The sequence below is a fragment of the Paroedura picta genome, chromosome 4 (assembly GCF_049243985.1).
Source record: "Paroedura picta isolate Pp20150507F chromosome 4, Ppicta_v3.0, whole genome shotgun sequence".
In the NCBI taxonomy this organism is placed as follows: Eukaryota; Metazoa; Chordata; class Lepidosauria; order Squamata; family Gekkonidae; genus Paroedura; species Paroedura picta.
Genome location: NC_135372.1, coordinates 107,873,525 through 107,883,314, shown reverse-complemented (window position 1 = coordinate 107,883,314; position 9,790 = coordinate 107,873,525). Strand labels below are relative to the sequence as shown.

Below are 9,790 nucleotides of genomic sequence, written 5' to 3'. Positions count from 1 at the left end.
AGTAGCACAACCCCACTTGCATTCATTCGGATTCAAACCTCTGCTTCTTGATATTCTGCATGCTCAGCATCATGCCAAGAGATCTGGGAAATCCTATGTTTTGACAGTCCTACTCCTGTGTGGAAATTTGTGCATTCTTCAATACTTAAAGAACACCAATACAAGGGTTTGCTCTTGTACGGAAATGGTCCAGGAGACATAAACAAATGTTATGCCCTGTTTATGTGTATTGTTATTTATAGGTCAACTATGCTTTCACCGCAGTCTGCTATGTCCCATTGACAACATTTTAATCAACAGCATGGCCAGTTGAAGCAGAGCAGTCACTTCCAATTTTTCCTGCCTGTGCTATCATAAGAGTCTTTTTTACAAAAGGATTGTGAGCATATTAGTTTTTAGGGTATATATGTGAATCAGGAAGGTCTTGAGTTGACTCAATTTTATGCTACACATCTAGTTCTCAAGAGAGGAGGTCAATCAACTAAGGGAGTGTAGAGCTCGTTAATTCTCAGAAAAGTAAACTCTAGACTGATACACAAAACTGCAGCCATCTTTGTCCCTGTCCATACAGATTCAGTATGTATTCAGTTATGCAAGTGGAAAGCACAGAGATCAGGATTTTATGAAGTAACTAGTTACTCTGTAGCAATTGAAGACCTCTCAACCAAAGCAAACAAGTAAGCAAGCACTGAAATCTCATTATCTTGGGGGGGGGGGGGGGGAGGAATTGAGTGAAGACTTCTACAAGCTCACCAGCTGGTAGGGCTACCAGAATGAGGCAGGCAACTGGTAGGAGATCCACTGATGGGAGGCAATGAACAGACATCACCAGATAGAATGATACCATTTCCAACATGACTAGATGACTATCATGTCACCAATGATGCATGCAGCCAAAACTCTGTGATTTAACTGTAAAATTTTGTTCTGAGAACTGCTGTCTGAGGGTGGGAGGTCTCCTGATCTGGAGACCTAAACAAAAAATCACTATGTAAGAAAGGCCAATAATAATATTCACAAATGTCAATGATATATTTGTAAATGGCATCCCTACCACCTTCCTGTAGACTAGAAACAAGTTTTGTGAAAATTTCAAAAGGTAGCTATGGAATTAATATTTTTAAAATTGTACTTCATTTCAAAGTTGTTTCTCACTAATGAAGAGGGAAACTTCTTGTGTCGATAGCCGGCTATTGCACACTCATGCACACACATATGCATGAGCACACACAGACACACACCTGCTAATGGAACAGATTCATAAGATACAATCCTATGTGCTATCCAATGCTTTAAATTCTGTTTCCATTTTTAAAAGCCTACATCCTGGGATATGCTATATTCACTTACTTTATTTAATCCTCCATTTCTTCCCCTTAATGGGGGTCCAAAATGGTCTGCATCTTTCTTTTCTTATCCATTTTATCCTCACAGCAACCTTGTGAGGCAGGAGGCTAAGCAAGTCTCAGGACCAGTACCCAAATGGAAGACATGATATCAAGCTGGATAAGGTGGAAAGGAAATGGAAAGGAGTGGAAAGGAAAATGAGTGTCATTCTGCTTGCGTGCACAAGAGTACAAGGATGGCAATGACACAGCAGCGCTCAGTATAATGTATAATGACATTACGAGTATAGGGAGCGATGAAATATCCAACAGATAGCTTGCATGATTTTATTTAATTTGCTTTTGAAATTGTAACGGAAGAAGTACTTTGTGCCACGTCTTGTGCATGTGCCACGTCTTGTACAGTGCAAGTATAAAAGCAATAACTTTTATACTTAGCACTGTTGTCAATGACAGCAGGGTTCTTACAAGCACAGGCAGAGAGCAAGGAGTGATTTTACCACTTTTTCTTGCACAAGGATCATGAGCACACATGGAAGCAAAAAACGACATTATGAATAAGTGATTGGGATTCTGAAAGCAAGTTTGAGTTTTTAAAAACTCAAATGGCATTTCAGTTCTCTTGCCTCCTCGGAGGTTCCCTTTGTGAAAATAAACCTTATGATCTTCCACAAAGGTGTTATCTGGAACAGTTTCACAGAAGAATGTTCAGTTTTCTTTTTCCATGGGTTAAAAGGGGAAAGCAGGTGGAAGAGTTTTGAGAGGACAGAAGTGGGCTCTTGGGGATATCAAAACACATGGGATTTTTGTTCCACATTGCAACTTTGATTCCTTTCTATTTTTAAAAACCCAATATTAGACAATCCCTCCTGTGTCTTTCCAGTCCACTTGAGGAACAGGCTGTAAACAGGCCAATGCTTGAATGAACACTGGCTGAGTGATAATATGCAATAAATGTTGCAGACCCACCACTATCCAGTTAAAACACAGCTCCAGGCCTCTCTGTCCCTGTCCTGAAAAAAAATCATCCTATTATAAGTATATGGTCTGGCAAAGAACTGGAGGGGCTGTTGGGGGAGGAATTCATTCGTTCTATGATTTCACAGTTGAGAGAACAGGCATCACTGCAAAAGCTATGGGATGATAACAAGGCCTTGCTCCTTGATATGATAATCCCAGGAGTTTGAAATGTGGAGTAATGGTTAATAGGAACATGGCAGGGAAGTCAGGCATAGGAAGAAAAAAGAGAAGTGTTATGGCAGGTAAACTGTGCAACCTTGAGCTATAGATTCCAAATTAGAAACACGGTGCAGTGGAGCAGAAAGATGCTGCTGACAGTTGCCCAGAGCACACTAATGAGAAGAACAGCCCCTCCTGACAACTCGGTTGCAGTCTTTGGGAAATACAACACAATGCTTAGCATGAGTCAGGTGTCAGCTCCCCAGCAATTCAAGCTGTCCTAAAAGGCAGGTGAGGAAGGGCCCAACTAGAAGAGACAATGAATCATCCAGGATCATATCCTCCCAGCATTTTAAAGATGTTATACAGGGGCCCAACAGAGCTACATAGAGGGGACAGAGGAAACAAGAGGGATTAACCCTGCCTTCCAATGATGTTTCTGTTCATATTGTTTTCCATTGAGGGAGAATGGCAGGAGGGTGCCTATTCTGACTGGCAAAACTATGTGAAGGGGAAAACTATCTTTGCCCCTATCCTTGCCCCCACAGCTTCAGTTTCATTTTGAAATAGGGATGTCAATGTCCAAACTGAACCTGGAGATTCCTAGGAGTTACGGCTCATCTCCTGTCTATACAGATCAATTACCCTGCAGAAAATGGATACTTTGGAGGGTGGACTCTATTTAATGCTACCATCCTGAGATCCTTGTCTTCTCCAGGCTCCATCTCTAAATCTCCAGGGTTTCCCAACCAAGATCTGGCACCCTACCTCTCATCCCCCACTGGTGGTCAGGAAGGCTCTATTTTGAATGCCTGTGGGTGGATACAGATCTCCCAGCATGCCATCTAATTTGACCCCAAACTTAAAGTTGCATACTCATCAAGAGAATGGAGTAACATGACTATCTCAGCCTAGTGTGAGTCCTTGCTAAAGGGGCCCTGTTTCTAAAGCTTCACATGGAGCTGCTGGAAGATATAGCAGACTGTCATCCAAATATTAATGACAACTCAGCACAAATCTCTGTAGAATCACTACCAGAGGTTTCACACTGGTATTAAAAAGGATGGTGAATAAGATAGAACTTTGCATGGTGGCCTAATTCAGTGGCCAAGGGACAGAGCAGTTATTTCCCAGCATGGACAACAAAACTAATTGATTGTGCTCCTTTAAGAAAAACTCTGTCCAATTGGACAGAAAGGACCAAAACCAACAGTAAGCTACTCATATAATATCAACCCTATATTATAACCAATGTGTGGTGATAAGAATGAGTCTCAAAAAGGTTTACAAGAGCTTTCCCTTTCCTCTCCCCACAACAGACACCCTGTGAGGTAGGTGAGGCTGAGAGAGCCCTGATATCACTGCTTGGCCAGAACAGCTTTATCAGTGCTGTGGCGAGCCCAAGGTCACCCAGCTGGCTGCATGTGGGGGAGTGCAGAATCAAACCTGGCTCACCAGATTAGACGTCTGCATTCCACTACACCAAGCTGGCTCTCAGAGCCATCTAACTAGAGCTTTGACCTGCCTTCTGCAGGCACAACTTTAAGATCCTAAGCTGTCTGAAGCTTTGTCCCTGTTGCTTATAGTTTAAGGCCCTTTTGCAGCTTACTTTCAATTATCACTGAATTTGAGGCAGTATAACTTTAATACAAATCCTGTGCTTGCATTTCACATTTAAAAAAATCTGACTTGCTTTTTGGAATGGCAGGGTACGTCTTCTGAATACCAATGAGAAAAACTGGGTGATCTTACAGGAACAAGGGTTTGTGATTGGTTGTTTTTTTGTTGTTTGTTTGTTTGTTTGGGGTTTTTTTGTTTTGTTTTGCGGGGATGGCATGATTGGTCTCTCCTAATTGGTCAGTTTCAATCTAAGTGTGTTTTTGGAAATTGTTAGATGACATTTTCTATGATGCATTTACAGGTCAATGGCCATCCTAACTGGAGTTTCTCTCTCCTTCATAACTGCTTACTTTTCCCTTCTAGTCAATTTCCCTTTTTTTAAGAACCAAAATAAGTCTAGCAGTGCATCAAACAGCACACATGTGCACGCAAACACATGTCATATAAAGTATTAGCCTACTCTGCTCAGCTTAGACTGGAAACCGTAATGATCTCCAAGACGGATGGGCACAAAGCAGATTGGTTCATGACCAATTTTGGCCTGATTGTGATTCACAGACTGAATTTCGCAAAATGAAGTGCCACTGCAAATGTCCATGAATTTTAAGTCAGTTCATGGTACTTTGTGAAGAACAGAAAGAAGGAGTTTATATGGCTTCAAGCCATTTAAACCTCTGCTTTCTGCTCCCTGCTGCCCAGCTGTTTTTCACAGGGAGCAGAAAGCAGAGATCATGATCCACTATGAACTGGTTTGGTTCATGAACCAACCTCCTTGTTCATATTGGTTTGTAGTTCGGTTCATGGTTTAGCCACGAACTGTACACCAAGGATGCATGGAGCAAGTACCCTGCTTCCCAAACAAAATACTTGCTATTAGAAATAATGGTTACAGTTACAGGTGGATTATGAACATCTTCGGACTCATAGAGTAGATTTCAATTGCATTTTTAGTGTCAAATTTCAAAGAATAACTTAGTAGTTCTTTATGGTAACTCATAACCTTTCTCAAGACCTTTCACAGGATGTATTTTTCATTAATCCACCCATCAAGGCAAAATACCTTTCCAGCTCTTGGTGTGTGTGTTTGTGTGTGTGTATGTGTGAATTTTTTGGGAAAAGTTGGTTTTGGGTAAGAAGAAACTGCTTGGTTAATACTAGATTGTTAAATCTATATTGATTGTTGAAAAGAAAGGGTGGGTTTTTTTTTTAATGATACCTGCAGGCATCAAGCTGTGCTTTGTCAGAGTATCAAGTTGAGTGTTTCTCTTGATTTTTCCCTCTTTTATTTTTCACAAATTGTTTAGTGTATTCATCTTTTAAAGGCAATAGTTATTAGGACAGATCTTGGGAACACCTAAGCTTGGTATCGACCAATTATGCATGGGGCAGGAGCAGGGCAGCCCCAATTGTGTATGACACTGCCACCATCCCAGCCCTAGCCCAGCACAGTGCCCCAGAAGGCCTGCAGTAGGGGAACAAGGAATCTTCCACATTCCCTGGGTTGCTGCGGGTACCAGCGTGGGCTAGGTCGGGCTGGCACCATGCATAATCGGCAGAGGGACACCCCTGCAAGGACACTGCCGGCCCCTGTCAGCTCCTCAGAGCCACAGAGCTGACAGTGAAGTCCCCTGACCACCACCTTGGTGGGAGAGTAGCATACCGCTCCCCGCCATTGTGCAGTGGGGGCCCCATGCTCCCCACTCCCCCCCACTGTTGCCATCTCCAGGTAACATATTGGGCTTTCCAGTCCCAGCATTTTGTGCATGGCATGCTACGCCGGGGCAATCCGCATACGCTGGGGGATTCCCTTCCCCGTGCATATGCGGAAAGCATCGGAGCCTGCTGCCCCGGTGCAATGCCCACCAGCAGCCCAGCATGGCTGCTGCTGTGCATAATGGGTCCCAGTGTCTTTAATGTTTGAGTTATATGTGTCTCAACAACAACAGTATCTGAAGTGCAAGACTGGCAGGGATTTCCTTGTCCTTCTGTCTCTTTGCTGCAAGGGTATATTTTCCATTAGCTCCTGATAAAGCAAATGCTGTGTAGAATGCAGAGACAAAACTCAGTGGTAGAGTGAAATAGATGATTGAACTATGGGGGAAAAGGCCAAACTTTTGATATCTAGCAGGTGCAGAGCCTGACCTTTACATTGGGAAACATGACTTGAATCTAAATGGCTGCTTAAAATAAGTATAAGTTATATAATACCTGCCACTTTGTATTCTGCATCCCAACAGATGGCTCAGAAGTTTAGTAGCATCAAAAATGTAATTTGCCTGTATAAAAAGGAATTTTAATTGGAAAGAATCCAACTCAAATGTACAAGAAACGAGTCTTTTCAGGTCCTGATGACTGCTCTGGTGCCAACTGAAGTGACATGTGTAGATAGACAGGTGTCCAATCCAGCCATTAGGCTCACAGCCCTGCAGACTCTCTTAAATAATTGGTGCTTCCATCTCTAACTGCTGCATTTAAAAAAAAAATCTGTTCCAGTTGTTCTCTCTCTTGTATATTGGATACTACATAGAGACCTGTAAGGAATTGTCTTATTATTACAATGACTTAGTTTTATTCATTTCATTTACAAGTTTTTCTACCCTTCCTCCAAAAATATCAGTTATCAGTTCCCTCTTCTCTATTTGTTCTCACAACAGTCCTGTGATGTTGGCTAGATTAATAAATTATAACCAACCTCAAGTCAGAAAACAAGCTTCATGGCAAACCTGGGTCTCCCAGATACTAGTCCGATACTGTCTAACCATTTACCACATTAGTGGTCCATCATGCAGACAGTTCAGGCATTATGCAAAACCATGGTTTACTTTAACCAAGGCTCATTTTCAGCTTCCAAATCCTGGTTGGCTTCAGCAAATATTGGTTTCATTGCCTTTGTTCTTTTTACTACAGAGACCTGGGATTCCAGCCTCCATTGTGTCGAAGGGGATACTAGGGCACAAGCCAGCATTGAGCAAAGAAATCCAGATTTGGACTTTACATAACACCATAATTAAAACTGTGTAATTAATAAACTGGCTCCAAACCATGGGTAAGCCTAGGCTTACAGGCCCTAACTATTATTACTGGAGTGTTTCATATTCAGATGATCACATTGACCATACTTAAATTAATTAAAACATGGTTTTGTGTGACATCTGAAACGAGCCAATGCCTTGCATCTCCTAGGTAGGATCATTGCATCTCCACTTTTAAACAAATAGATTTATTAATATTGTCATCTTTATTGTGACAACTTCCACAATATCTCAGCTGCATACTAAATGAAAGTAAACATACCAACAGCCAACTAATGAACATTGCAGATTGTGTGCAAATCCGACAGTCCCTGCACTTTCTAAAATAATGGATTTTGTATTTGATAGGCATCTTTTATCATTTGTATCATAATTAATATGAATTCAGTGGATAAATTAGAAACTGGCCCATATTGACACAAAACTGTGTCTAGTCCAGAGAGATTAGATTGTTCTCTAGCAAATACCCCCTGTCCATTATGTCTTATCTGCATCATGGAGGTGGGAAGGCAGATGGCTGTGCAAATGATACAGGAGCCCATCAACTCAGTCCGATTCACACCAATTAATCTCTACATCAGCAACACCTTTCAACATTCTCCTGCCACTCAGATTTTTAATCAAGCAACTCAACATGTTCCCATAGAAACCAATTGCATGTGACTTTAGTATCATGGCTTCCATCTGAGGAAGGGTAAATATCTGAGGTTTTTCCCTCTAGATCTACAAGAAAATTTAGATAAGTCTTTTCTAGAACTGGAAGCTTATGGTAGAATTCTCAGAATTGTATTAGCAGATTTTTATATCATTTAAGAAGGTATTTTTAAGCACCTTATGCCATTTTCTTCCAATATGGACATTCATTTGAATTTTTAAAAGAACTTGTTCTTTTCATATGTTTGTTGCTGTCCCTGAATCTTCACAAAAGCAAATGATGATGGTGTATTTATTAATCTGCAGTGTGATTTAATGTCACAACATGTGTGTAGAAAAGTGAAGAATCAAGCTGTGCAGTAGTTGATGCTGGGCCTGGCTCCAATGATCCCTCTCTCAAAGGTCAAAACAGCCCTAGAAAGGAACCTGCTCCCTCATCCTTCCTTTTACTGGCAGAAACCAAGGCTTGAAAACTGATAATACTATCGTGGCTGCATAGCAACAGGCACTGAAGGGATTTATTTCTTAAAACAGAAGATTATTGGGGGGACTTCTAATTTTATTTGTTTGTTTTAGATTTCAGATTTTTCTCCAAACCTGAAAATTTTTCAGGTTCAACATCACCAAGTAACATGACCTTTTTAGTAATAGCTGCAATGGAACAGAATACTTTTTGCCAGGATCCCTCTCTTCTTTCTTCCCTTGACTGTTTTGAAGCATGTGGAAACATATGTGTCATAAGATTTTTAAAATGGAGACCTGAAATCTTTTTGACAGTTTTACTCACTGTGTTTGTTGATGGTCTGTGTTTGTTGCTGCCTTGTACTGGTTCCATTGTTACTTAATTTTAATTAGGTTTGTGGGTTTGTTTGTTTTTTAAATGCACAAACTGCCTTGCAAGTAGTTGAATGGCGGGCTATAATTTTGTTCCTCTATAAATAAATATATTTTCATGGTTTACCTCAGTCTACAACACAGAACTCTTTGTCCATGTGGTTTCCAGAGATGTCTTTGGATGTGTCTTAACCGGACTAAGAAAACATCAAATACATGTGTTTTTATGGAGCACTCATCTGCCTAACCTTAGCACTGTTCGCAGTTTAGAAGTCAAATATGAGCCATATGAGCTACCCTGATGAATTCCTATGCTCTTAATTGGGGCCACTGATGTCCTGGCAAAATGTAGAGTCATGACCTGAGTAAGCTTTGGCCCTGGCTGTGACAATGTAATATCTCCCATCGAAGCTGAAAGAATTATTTGTGGTTGAGCAAGCACTATACAGAAAGGCAGAGTTTACTGTCAGCACAGTCAGTCAAGGAGCATGTAAACAAAGTTCTAAGGGAAGGAGTGTTTCTCTAATGCAAGGCAGATCATTTAATAATTGATCTTCACTACAGACTGCCTGGTGCAGAACAGCCCCTTAAGAAGTGCTACTGAATAGTATCCTGAGCACAGGGAAAGATGGGTTTGCATTTTGCCAATGCCCTTTATCCAAGACATCTCAGGAAACTGTGAAAGTAGTGCATTAACTCTTCTGACTCTTATGCCAAAGGGCAAGCTAGCTGGAAGACACTTTATATATGAACATGCAAAACTGCCTCAGGCTATCAGAACACTAGTCCAGCTAGCACCCTTTTGTCTACAATGACAGGCAGAATCTCTTCCTCCAGAGTGAAAGGCATCCTTGAGATCCTTGAACTGGCAAGTGATTTTCTGCATTCAAAATATGTGCTCTGCCTCTGAGCCATAGCTACTTACCCAGTCCCTACTCCTTGAACCTGATTACTTTAATTCCTACTTTCTGTGCAATCAAAGGAAAGCATTAGGGATGCTGTGAAGTTTGACAATACAGGGTTCATAATACCTCCTGCTCAAATATTCATATTTTTATCAGATGAGCTTCCTTGCTCTGACATAATTACACTATTCACAATTAAAAACATGATGTATTTCAAACT

The 9,790-nt window shown here is 41.1% G+C and overlaps 1 long non-coding RNA gene across 1 annotated transcript; it reads left to right on the top strand.

Annotated features, from left to right (window-relative positions):
• Window positions 1-1,016: 1,016 nt before the first annotated feature.
• Window positions 1,017-8,590, top strand: LOC143836853 (uncharacterized). Its single transcript, XR_013230784.1, has 3 exons — window positions 1,017-1,099; window positions 7,053-7,191; window positions 8,408-8,590. It is a non-coding gene; the product is annotated as an uncharacterized LOC143836853 (long non-coding RNA).
• Window positions 8,591-9,790: the final 1,200 nt, after the last annotated feature.